The sequence below is a fragment of the Pan paniscus genome, chromosome 16 (genome assembly GCF_029289425.2).
Source record: "Pan paniscus chromosome 16, NHGRI_mPanPan1-v2.0_pri, whole genome shotgun sequence".
Taxonomy (NCBI): Eukaryota; Metazoa; Chordata; class Mammalia; order Primates; family Hominidae; genus Pan; species Pan paniscus.
Window position 1 is genome coordinate 34,677,045 of NC_073265.2, and position 10,920 is coordinate 34,687,964.

Here is a 10,920-nt window from a genome sequence, read left to right on the forward strand (position 1 = left end):
CCTGGGCAACCCAAGTGAGACCCTGTCTCAAAAAAAAAAAAAAAACTGTTGAGAACAAGTTACAGACATGAGGCTTTTTTCCCTAAAAATTTAAGCATGTACTCACTGCCTAAGATAAAGGACATTGTAGCTGACTAGAATACCATTATCATCCCTAAGAAAGTTAACATTCATTCAATAATATCACCTATCATAAATATGATAGTGATATCATAAATATCATCTTTTTTTCCTCTAATTGTCTCAAAAATATCCTTTATATCTGTATTTTAAAATCCAGAATCATCTAATCCAAGGTTTACTTGTTGCATTTGTCTAAGTTGTACTGAGTACTTGACTGACTTGTGGTCATGAAAATGACTCCAAAGCAGCTTTTATAGAACGGCCATCTCTACAGATAACGAGAACATTACCCGGATAACATTCTCTTACATGCAGACTTTACAATTTTTTATTTACAATCTAATAATGATGTATTTTCATGTAGTTTATAAGAGGTTGTACAATTGATGAGCACTCACTATGTGCTAGACGCTGTGCTGGCCTTGAGGCTCTTACAGCTTAGGAAAGGGAGACACACATGTAAACAGCATGAGAGCAATGCCAGGACAATAAAGCAAGGACAGGAGTAGGCACATGGTATGAAGGAAAGCTTCCCAAAGAAGGTGGATCCCTGAAAGTCTACTTCGGCTGATTTCTTGAAAAAAAAAAAAATCATCATCATTACAAGTCAGCAAGGCAATTGAAGTAGAGGCACATTTTTACCAAGACAGAGCCACCTAAAGTAGCATGGTGTCTCTTGGAAACTTGGAGTAGATTAATACAGGGAATATTTTTTTTTTTTTTTTTTGAGACAGGGTCTCACTTTCATTGCCCAGGCTGGAGTGCAGTGGTGCAATTACAGCCCACTGCAGCCTCAACCTCCCCAGCTCAAGTGATCCTCCCACTCAGCCTCCTAAGTAGCTGGGACTATAGGCTAGAGACTGAGTTTCGGCATGTTGGCCAGGCTGGCCTCAAACTCCTCGCATCAAGCAATCCTCCTGCCTTCGCCTCTGAAATTGCTGGGATTACAGGCATAAGCCATCCTACCTGACCAATACAGAGTATTTTTAATATTAAGAGAGATAATTGGAGAAAAAGAAGTAGGTGGAATGTGTAGGACATTTGTGCTATTATCTTCCAGGCACAAAGGAACCAGAAAAGGATTTTAAGTTGAGGGAGGAGGTAATAGTCTACTGCCAGGGGTGTCCAATCTTTTGGCTTCTCTGGGCCACGTTGGAAGAAGAATTTTCTTGGGCCACACATAAAATACACTAACAAAATCACAAAAAAAAAAAAAACTCAATGTTTTAAGAAAGTTTACAAATTTGTGCTGGGCCACACAAATACTACTAAAATAACAACTACAAAAAAAATTTAGCTGGGTGTGGTGGCTCACGCCTGTATTCCCAGCTACTCAGGAGGCTGAGGCAGGGGAATTGCTTGAAACGGGGAGGTGGAGGTTGTAGTTAGCCAAGATCATGCCACTGCACTCCAGCCTGCGACAGAGCGAGACTCCACCTCAAAAAAAAAAAAAAAAAAAAAAAAAAAATGGGCCAGTTCAGGCCAGGCGCGGTGGCTCACGCCTATAATCCCAGCACTTTGGAAGGCTGAGGCTGGGTCACTTGAGATCAGGAGTTTAAGACCAGCCCGATCAACTTGGTGAAACCTCATCTCTGCTAAAAATACAAAAATTAGCCCTGTGTGGTGGTGCGCGCCTGTGATCCCAGCTACTCAGGAGGCTGAGGCAGGAAAATTGCTTGAACCTGGGAGGCAGAGGTTGCAGTGAGCTGAGATCGCGCCACTGCACTCTAGGCTGGGCAACAAAGTAAGACTCTGTCTCAAAAAAAGAAAAAAGAAAAAAAAACTGGGCCAGTTCATACCTGTTTAGGTTAGTAGTAATGATTACTTACAGGAGATAATAGCTATAAAATACCTAAAATGGTGCTTAACATGGACTAGCTGTTCAGAAAGTATTCCCTTCTTCCTAAAGAAAAAAGATTATCCCTGTAATAACAGCACCTTGGGAGGCTGAGACAGGCAGATTGCTTGAGCTTAGGAGTTCGAGACCAGCCCTGGGCAACATGTGAAACCCTGTCTCTACAAAAAATAAAAAAATTAGCCGGGTGTGGTGACGCATGCCTGTGGTGCTATTCGGGATGCCGAAGTGGGAGGATTGCTTGAACCCAATAGGTGGAGGTTGCAGTGAGCCGAGATTGCACCACTGCACTCCAGCTTGGGTGACTAAGCAAGACCCTGTCTGAAAAAAAGGAGATTATCACTATTAAAACTGCCGTATGTGTTTAGGATTACATTCCATGAGTGGGAGCATTGCGTGTTTCAAATCCATGCATACCCAGCTCTGTTTGAAATCTATGCATACCCGAGGACTCCTGGCCCATCTTTGGTTCACAACACCCCAGTTACAAACCTTTTAGAGAGAGTGCACACACAGCTGTAGATAAATGCATCCCATATTCACTCTCACCTACGTAGATACCTAGCTTAAAATAAGAACCCCTGCACACATAACACATATAGATGATCTCACAACCAGAAAAGACATAACAAAAACATACATATCTCCTTAGAAATAAGGCCCGGCATGGTGGCTCACAATCAGTAATCCCAGCACTGTGGGAGGCCGAAGCGGGCAGATCACTGCAGCCCAGGAGTTCGAGACCAGCCTGGCCAACATAGGGAAACCCCATCTCTACTAAAAATACAAAAAACTAGCTAGGCGTGTTGGCGCATACCTGTAATCCCAGCTACTTGGGAGGCTGAGAATTGCTTGAACCCAGGAGGTGGAGGTTGCAGTGAGCCAAGATTGCACCGCTGCACTCCAGCCTGGGTGAGAAAGCGTGACTATTGTCTCAAAAAATAAATAAATAAATGTGCATATTTTAGTAATTACATATATTCTCACATTCAAAAGTAACAATCTGTGGTTTGAATAAGGAAATGAAGTTGAGTGCATGCACCTAAGATAGCGGTAGGAATTTTCGACCTAAAGGACACTGAGGCAAAATTAACAGAATTTATTGGGGCCAAGGTTGAGAACTGCAGCCCGGGACACACTTCCCAGTTGCCTTGCAGAGTGCTCCCGCCAGGGTTTGCTGCAAGCAGGTTTTTAAGGGCAAAGGGAACAAAAGGTGGTCTGACAAAGTTGTTTGACAGGAGTGCTCCTTGGTTTATAGAAACAACACTGATTAATGATTAACTGTACATTGTTGAACTATAGGGTATGCACGATGGTGTCCAGTGTATGGCATTTTATGGCTGCTTGGCGTTAGTCTAGAGCCCACATAGCAAATGGCTTCAAGAGGTAGTCACTTAGCTCAAGGACATGACTGCTGTCACACTCTGTCACATTTCAGTGCCTCTCTGGGCCTGATAACTAAAGCATTCCTCAGATAAAAGTTTATTTTCTTTCTCGGAATGGAATTAGTTTTTCTAGTATGATTGTCCCTTAAAATGTCTTTTTACCATGCTTAGAAAATTGCCTCAGATAATTACATCATTTCTCTGTAGAAACTAAGGCTGTTTTTTGTTTTTGTCTTAGTCATGTTTGACTATATCAGTTGCCTGTTTGTACACTACTTAGCTTTAAGATGAAAATTAGAATAAAATTAAGGAAAATCCCAAATGTTATAATTCTTGCAGACATGTTAAAACCAACTTGCTCATTCACTTGGTGAATATATAATAAGACATTATATTACATATATTACATGTATAATAGCCTATTGCTTATTTGGAGAGTGGGCATACTATTTTAAAAAATAAGGCCAGTGGCTGGGCATGGTGGCTCATGCCTGTAATCCCAGCACTTTGGGAGGGTGAGGCTGGCAGATCACCTGAGGTCAGGAGGGGGTTCGAGACCAGCCTGGCCAACATGGTGAAATCCCGTCTCTACTAAAAATACAAAAATTAGCTGAGTGCAGTGGCATGCACCTGTAATCCCAGCTACTCGGATGGCTGAGGCAGGAGAATTGCTGGAACCTGGGAGGCAGAGGTTACAGTGAGCCGAGATCATGCCATTGCACTCCAGCCCAGGCCAACAACAGCGAGACTCTGTCTCAAAAAAATAAAAAAATAAGGCCAGTCTTGGTGGCTCACATCTGTGATCCCAGCACTTTGGGAGGCCGAGGTGGGTGGATCACCTGAGGTCAGGAGTTTGAGACCAGCCTGGCCAACATGGTGAATCCCTGTCCCTACTGAAAATACAAAAATTAGCCGGGCGTGATGGTGCATGCCTGTAATCCCAGCTACTCAGGAGGCTGAGGCAGGAGAATTGCTTAAGCCCAGAAGGTGGAGGTTGCAGTGAGCCAAGATTGCACCACTGCACTCCAGGCTGGGCAACAGAGCGAGACTTGGTCTCAAAAACAAAAACAAAAAAACTCAACTTTTTTGTATTTACATCAAGTAATATATATGATGTTTTCTAAAGTGTGTGATCACAAAGTTGATACTATTCCTTGGTGTATACTAAGACTTTATTGCTGCAGGCAAGTTAACCTGACTTATAATGTCTTTGGTTATCCCAATTCTCCTTAACAAAAATGAGAAATGGATTTGAGAAATGAACTAATACCACAAAGCAAATGTGACCTATTGTTTGCATATTAATTTGGAGACTATTTCATTGAGTCAATCACTGTATGTTTCCCACATTTTAATCATGCCAGATTTTTTAAAAAGTAGTGCCATTTGCTTTTAAAATTATTATTTAAAAATTATTTAATTAAAAAATAATAATCTTTAATTACATTAAATTAAATTTAATTGAGTTAAAATAGCATTTTAATTTGATAATTAAAAATTACTATTTTAAATTGAGATTTAGTTTAGATACAATAAAATGAACAGGCCTCAGTTGTTCAGTTTAAGGAAGAATTTTGATGGAATAGTCATGCAAAACTAGCTGTGGAATGTTTCTATCACTCCAGAAAGTTCTCTTGTGGTGCCATTTAAAAGGATGAATTTTATGTGAATTATGTCTCCTCCCCTCACCCCACACACACAAATTTGACCCACATTTACCTGCTGTGTCACTTCCAGAAATAACAGAGGTTAGCATAATTTTTTAATACCATATAAAGTACCTGACTGTTCTGTGTGAGAAACGCATGAAGGGAGAAGAAAAGACACACACACAATACCTTTAAGGGTAAACAACCTTTATCCCATGTAAATGGCAATGCAGATATAATAAGCAAATGATATAATAATAAACAGTTAATAAGCAGATTGATATAATAAGCAAATTGCAATGGGAAGGGAAGAAGGGAAAAGATATTTACACTTACCAGACTATGGAGGATTCACCACCAGACTGGGAAGCAATAGCCTGGGCTCCAGAGTTGGCCACTCATCTGTGCAGACAAGGAGAGGTCTCATGAAGCTTAGGCGCAGTCTGGAACTCTAGCTTCTTTGTAACTAGTTTTTTGGCATGAGGCCCAGTCATGAGGGCCCTTCCTGACTGAGCTCAAGGAACACAAAAAGGTGAACTTGTTTTGTGATTGTCTATTGTTTTTCAATAACTAACGTATAGGAATAGATTGAAATAGAGATTTCTCCAAAACAGTGCTGGATGAACGTCTCAAGGGGCTCATACAACCTGTTCTGGGAATTGGTGATCATTGTTTTTGTCCATGTTTAATTGAATTCAAATTTAATATTTAACTTTTCCTCCACACCGACCCCACATATAACATTCAATTTACTTTTTTCCTAAAACAGAAAATTGGGAGTTCCTGAACATTGTAAGAAATACACCAGCCGGGCACAGTGGCTCACACCTGTAATCCCAGCATTTTGGGAGGCTGAGGCAGGTGGATCACCTGAGGTCAGGAGTTCGAGATCAGCCTGGCCAACATGATGAAACCCCATCTCTATTAAAAATACAAAAAATTAGCCAGGCGTGGTGGCATGCACCTGTAATCCCAGCTACTCAGAGGCTGAGGCAGGAGAATCGTTTGAACCCAGGAGGCAGAAGTTGCAGCGAGCTGAGATCATGCCACTGCACCCCAGCTTGGGCAACAAGAGCGAAACTCAAAAAAAAAAAAAAAAAAAGAAAGAAAGAAAGAAAGAAATACACCAAGGCCAGTTGGGCCAGGGCAGTGATTCGGTCTACCACTGCAGTGACAATAAATAGGCTTCCCTGGGCTCTGGGGAACAGAGAAGGGCATTGAGTTTACCTAGTGTCTAAGTGATGTAAATTTATCCCCCACAGAGGAAGGGCCTGGCCTGAATGCAAGAGTTACCACAGCAGCAAGACTATCCTGGCAATAAATCCCCTCCAGGGCAAGGCTGCAACCGATTGAGGCAGCAGTGTGCAGTTGACCCCACAGCTAGATTATCACCATATGCTTCACAAACTCCTCCTCCACTGGTGAATGTCAGAGCTAACCCAGAGAGCAGGGAACCCTCCATGGCACCAAATCAAAGCCTCCCAAGCCATACTAGGAATCTGGCTAATTCTCTCCTGAGAACGGTAGTTCTCAAACCTTAGCTGTGAGTCAGAATCCTGGAAGGCATGTTAAGATGTGGGCTACTGGGCCCTAACTCCAAAGTTGTTGCTTCAGTAGTCAGGGCTGGGATCCAAGTGTTTGGGTTTCGAACAAGTTCCCCGGTGAAGCTGATGCTCCTGGTCTGGGGACCACAATTTTTTTTATTTATTTTTAAAAATTCTTTAATTTTTTTTTTTTTTTTTTTTTTTGAGACAGGGTCTTACTCTGTCAGCCAGGCTGGAGTGCAGTGGCCTGATCATAGCTCACTGTAGCCTCGAACTCCTAGGCTCAAGTGATCCTCCCACCTCAGCCTCCTGAGTAGCTGGGACTACAGGCGTGCACCACCATACCCAGCTAATTGTTTTAAAATATTTTTTAGAGACAGGGGTCTCACTGTGTTGCCCAGGGTGGTCTTGAACTCTGGGTCTCAATCTATCCTCCAGCCTCAGCCTCCCAAAGTGCTGGGATTACAGGCATGAGCCACTGCAACTGCCTGGGACCACACTTTGAGAAAGTGCTAAACCCTTGGTGCTAAAGCTTTCTACTCCTTATAACATTTGGTGCTTGAGAATTCTCACACAGTCAGTAATATTCTAGGACAGTCCTGACCTATCAGTCATAGTCATGCTATATGGAGGGCAGGATCAAGCCAGACATGGAAGACCCAAGCGTGGGAATGCCTCTCTCAGCTAGGCTGCTCCCGCCACTGTTCAGACACACTAACCCCAGCACCCTAACCTGAGAAGCAGTGGGATTTATCAGGTGTATAGATAGCTGCATGTGCATTTGTGAACACGGTGTGGGTAGCAGAGATGACAGTTCTCACCAGCCATGTCACCATGTCTGGTGATGGTTCTACCAGTGACAATCAATCTCACATGAATTCAGTGACTCAGTGGGCCAGGACCAAGCAGACAGGTTAGCACTTGGATCCAGGCTGTGCCAATCAAAAGCTGTGTGACATGGGCAAATTTCCTTACTTCTCAGAACCTTGCTTTGCAAAGAACTCTTTACTTTGCAAGGGTAAACCTGTGGAGTAGGTCAGTATTTGGGAATGTGTTAAGTGAGATATTTCTTGCCTGCATCTTTTCCTTCATTCCTCTTCTCCCCTTTGACTTTAAGCTGGGAGCATTCCTTACTTTGGGGTGAGGGCTGAGGTTTCGAGGACAGTCCTGCCCCAGGTGGAGTTGGTGGACTGGCAGCATCAGCATTACCTGAGAGGGAAGCAAATTCTGGGACCACAGCCCACATCTACTGAATCTCAATCTCAGTCTCTGGGGATGAGGCCAAGAAATCTGTTTTTTTTTTTTTTTTTTTTTTTTTTTGAGATGGAGTCTCACTCTGTCACCCAGGCTGGAGTGCAGTGGTACAATCTTGGCTCACTGCAACCTCCGCCTCCCAGGTTCACGCTATTGTCCTGCCTCAGCCTCCCAAGTAGCTGGGACTATGGGCACCCACCACCACGCCCAGCTAATTTTTTGTATTTTTAGTAGAGACAGGGTTTCACCATGTTAGCCAGGATGGTCTTGATCTCCTGACCTCGTGATCCGCCCGCCTTGGCCTCCCAAAGTATTGGGATTACAGGCATGAGCCACAGAGCCTGGCCAGAAATCTGTGTTTTGACACATAAACTCCTCAGGTTATTATACACAGGTAAAGACTGAGCAGCTCTGGCCTAGAACAAAAAAAGTTTCAATGTAGAGGCTTCAAAAGCCATAGCTGACAGCATGGTCTGAAAACCAGCATGCATATGTTGTATGCAGTATGTTGAGAAAGGGTTTTTCTCTGGAGGCCAAAGCTTAGGAAACCAAGCACAGAGTTTATGTTATAAGCCATGGTGTCAGGAAGCATTTGTGTTGAAGCCCTTTCTATCCCTAAAGGAAGAACAGTTGGATCAGCGGGAAGCAGAGCAGGACCAGATGGGGTGAGATTAGATCTTGGAGGACTTGCAGGGTACAGCACCCTTCTCAGCCCACCAGACCCTGGCTTGAAAAGGTTTACTGGGTGGGTCAGACTGTCCCCCAAGAGGTGAAGTAAGAGACAGAGTTCCAGCCAGAGGCACACAACTGAAGGAAAGAAAGGGCTGAGAGACCATCACAGGGGCACCTGGCGCCCCAATTTATGGAGGGAGTAGAGACGGAAAGGGAGCCAGTCTGGAGAAAGAACTGCGCAGAAAACCAGAAGGAAGCCGAGGCGGGACAGCACGTGTCCAGGGCTGGCGGGATTATTATTATGAGCCAGGAGCCCTGAAAAGCAGTGAGGGCAGCTTCAGAGGCAACGTGTGAGTGAGTGGGAACAGTCATCGCCCTATCCTGAGTGGTGAGAGACACGTGGTCTATGTGACTCTTCTTGCTGGTCTGAGGGTCATTCCAGGCCTGCCTGTGATAACCTCACCCTGTGCTGATCCTGGGGAAGGTTCTATCTGGGTTTGTCACCTGCAGACCCGTGGCTGTGGAGGAGCTGGCACTGAGGAGGGCAACCCCACAGGGCCCTCCGGCCCAGAAAGGGGCATGGGAGGCACTTGGCTCCACTGCCCTGAGGGATTGGGCAACCTGGGTGTGTCCCCGCAGTTCCTGGAGAGTTGGCTCATTCCCTCCCTCCTCTCCAAAAACAAACTCAGATGCCCATGGTGAGGTCAGTTTCAGTTGAAGCTGCTTTGCATAAAAAAAAACAAAAAACATCTCCTTCCTCTTGATGGGAATACTTACACCAAAAAGCTTTATGAGCATATGGTTTTGACGGCTGCGAGGTCAGGAGATGGGGGTTTTCCTCTTGCTCTGCAGGACCTTTGGGAAATCACTCACCAGCTAACGTGTGTCAGTGCTCACCGTGCGCCAGGCACCTTTGAATCCTCCACAGCCCTTGAGGCTTTTTCAGTGAATGCCGAGAGGCGGGTGCTTTGCCTGGCTGCCATGGCCCTGTAATCAGCAGAGCTGGGATTTGCGCCTGGGGGTTCAGGATGAAGCCAAGTGTTAGAGCATTTCCGAGATCCTTCCCAGTGCCCAAACTTCCCGCTTCTCTAGTTCTAAGTCACTGGCCATCTGACCGTGGCAGACTATGGCTTAGGCTGGCCACACTTGTTCTAATCTTGGGGGCTAGGATGTCCCAGAGGGCTGCATCCTGCCATGACCATGGGTAAACAGCTTCACTTGTCCCTGAAGCTTCCTTTACAGGGAGAACAGGGCACAACCCCACAGCAGACACAGCAGATGCGTGGGTCTCACCACCAGCCTGTGTTTTTAAGGGCAGAGACCTTGTGTTCTCACTTTTGTATAACTGACCCCCTACCCCATGCTACAGAGTACATGGCACGTGGTAGGTCCTCCTTAAACGTTTCTGATTAAGCCCAGTGACAAATTCTTTTGCAAAGATACATACCACAGTTGAGCTCTGGATACTTACTCATGAGATTTTCAAGTATTCATTTATTCAACGAATATTTATGTACGTATGTATGTATGTATGTATTTCATTTTTTAAATTACTTTTCTTGGCGGGGGGTGGGGGGCTTTCCAGCAAAAACCAGAAAGCCTGCTAGACAAATTCTAAAAGAGCTGTAACACTTCAGCAAATATTTCAATGAATGCCTACTGTCTGCCAGGCACACAACAGGTGATAAGTGATCCAATGGTGAGCAAAACAGTAGGTCCTCATGGGGTTACAGTCTTGTGGGGGAAGAAATAAACTAATCAGTTTCCCAAATGCACATAAAATGACAGCTATGAGAAGGTGACTGAAGGAAAGGGTCACAGGACTGTGGAAGCATAGGCAAGAGGCCTGCCTGGGCTTCAGGGAGGCATCCCTGAGGTGAAGGCTTGCACATTGATCCACCCACCTACCATCCAGTAGGGACCACATTCCAGAGAGACCAACCTTCCTTCCTTCCCCTCCTTCCCGTCCTTCCCATCCTTCTTGTCCTTCCCATACTTCCTGTCCTTCCCTTCCTTCCCATCCTTCCTGTCCTTCTTGTCCTTCCCATACTTCCTGTCCTTCCCTTCCTTCCCATCCTTCCCTTCTTTCCCTTCCTTCCATTTTTTTTGAGACAGGATCTCACTCTGTCTCCTAGGCTCAAGTGCAGCAGTGAGATCCTAGTTCACTGCAGTTTCGAACTCCTGGGCTCAGGCAATGCTCCTGCCTCAGCCTCCTGGGTAGCTGGGACTACAGGTGCGTGCCACCACGCCCAGATAATTTTTAAAAATTTATAGTAGAGATGAGGTCTCACTATGTTACCCAAGCTGGTCTCGAACTCCTGGCCTCAAGCAGTCTCTGCCCGTCTCTGCCTCCCAAAGTGCTGGGATTACAGATGTGATGCACTGTGCCTGGCCCCCAGGAGCTCCTTTTCTAGTAGGCAGGTGGATCCTCTATGCAA

General features: G+C 45.0%; 1 non-coding gene across 1 annotated transcript; it reads right to left on the reverse strand.

The window, feature by feature from the left end:
- Positions 1-10,054: 10,054 nt before the first annotated feature.
- Positions 10,055-10,116, reverse strand: LOC112437226 (U7 small nuclear RNA). Its single transcript, XR_003025864.1, has one exon. It is a non-coding gene; the product is annotated as a U7 small nuclear RNA (small nuclear RNA).
- Between the last annotated feature and the right edge of the window lie 804 nt (positions 10,117-10,920).